Raw genomic sequence first — 1,925 nt, 5'->3', positions numbered from 1 at the left:
CTCGAACTTTCAAATGAAGAGGAATATCACTATACTATAGTATTGAGTGGCTCCACGTGATTAAGTTTTAAATATGATGTTTATCAATCCGTAACATTCTTCTATTTTAAAATTTTCATAATTATCTTTTTTACTAAGTATGCATCATGAGATTCAGGTATCAGTTCATATCTTTCCTTCTCCTCCTCTCTATCCATTTCATAATTATCCCTTTCAAAATTATACATAAGATTGTTATTAGCATTTCAAAAAAAAATTGTATGTCACTCATCTTACTTTAGATAAATAAAATAAAATAAAAAAGATGGAAGGGTACTTAATGACTTTGGTTTGGGATCTGTGGTCCCCAAGTTTATCTCTTATTTATCAAGATTCTAAAAGGCATCGGAGATCTGTTGACCTAACCCCCCACCTCGGCTTAGGTCTTTAATCAAACGTATTGATTGTTTTGCAGGCGCATTCTCGTCGATACTGAAGACGGCGGAAATCAACCACCACACCTCGTCGGTGGCTACCATCGCTTCTTGCCGCCTGCCGCCAAGCATCCTCTGTATGCCTTCCTCTCTGTTCAAACTAACATACCGTCTCTGGGTTAGGTTAGGTACCAAGGTCATTGTGTGGGGGTATACATACGACATCAAATGGAATCAAATTCACCGACGAATTGAATACAAAGTTGATGCTTGATCTCCAATTGAATATGATTGAAGGGAACCAGACTTTGCTTTCACTGCTCAATATTTAATACTTGCAGGCGGTAGATGTCGGCAGTGAGCGAGGAGACAGGCAAAGAAAGTGAAAGAGAGAAGCAGTCTTGCGGTGGCGAGGAGGAGGGGAGTACCCGCCAATGGTGGGGCATTTGGGTCTGCGCTGCTTCGTTCTTTTCCTCCAGTATGTTATCAATTTGTTATTTTTTAATTTTAAAACAAAATAATAAAACTTAACACTATTAACTTTCGTATACGGTAGGACAACTACCAAGTAGTGGTAGACATATAAGAGACAAATCCGAGACACAAACTTCGGAACAACAGATCTTTGGCCAAGATTTTCTCAACTCTTATGCATAACAAATTTTACATGCCATGTCATGTATTATTTGTTGAGTTTCGTGTTCATTTGAATCACGGTCTTTATTAATTATATATGACTCGTATATATAGTTACGGTATGGTGGCTGCTATCTTATCAAGTAGCACGTAGTATTCATGCATGATTCGTCTATATTATGCACGTAGAAATTGATTAGGACTTGTGAGGTTCATGGAAGGGGAAAAACTGCCTTTTAGTTTATATGTTTTACACATTTTTGTTGCTTAACATTATTCTGCCATTTAGAGCGAATGTCGTTGTACAAATAAAGAAGAGTATCATTAAATCGTAGTACTAAATAAATTAAAAAAAAACAGATTTATGCATAGATTTTTTTCTCTTCTATATTTTGTTTTTATTCCTAATATTAGAATTGAATTAGTCCGAGTATAAAGAGACAACAGCAATAAATAAGATTGTGCAGAAGGAAAAAATGAACGTCAGAAAATTATTTCCCAAACGCGGATTTATCCAGATACATTGTCTCTCTATGTGAGAGTGAGGAGAGGCGGGTGAGGTGTCATATTTGGACCAATCACATTGTCTCTTTCATTTGATGCGTATCACAGCCTTCTCTAGCTTTATATCTCGAAACATGATGATGACGATGAAGAAAATGATGGCGGCTCTTTGAGTTTGGCCACAGCCACAATTTTTTTTGTGGACCAAGAAATTGAGAAAACAACCTCTAAGTTTTATTTTATTTTCTTCTTAATTAAAGATGCTATCTTATTTGGACAACTAAATGAAAACTACAATTTATAAAAGATCAAAAAATATATTGTGAAACCAATTGTAAATGTGAGTGAGAGAGATGACGGTTGTTGTTGTCA

The 1,925-nt window shown here is 35.8% G+C and overlaps 1 long non-coding RNA gene across 1 annotated transcript; it reads left to right on the top strand.

Moving 5' to 3' along the window:
- The first annotated feature begins 431 nt into the window (after positions 1 to 431).
- On the top strand, positions 432 to 1,118 carry LOC126622305 (uncharacterized). The gene is made up of 2 exons (XR_007623394.1): positions 432 to 550; positions 755 to 1,118. It is a non-coding gene; the product is annotated as an uncharacterized LOC126622305 (long non-coding RNA).
- The last annotated feature ends 807 nt before the right edge of the window (positions 1,119 to 1,925 follow it).

The sequence above is a fragment of the Malus sylvestris genome, chromosome 5 (genome assembly GCF_916048215.2).
Source record: "Malus sylvestris chromosome 5, drMalSylv7.2, whole genome shotgun sequence".
In the NCBI taxonomy this organism is placed as follows: domain Eukaryota; kingdom Viridiplantae; phylum Streptophyta; class Magnoliopsida; order Rosales; family Rosaceae; genus Malus; species Malus sylvestris.
This window is presented reverse-complemented; position numbering and strand designations above follow the sequence as displayed.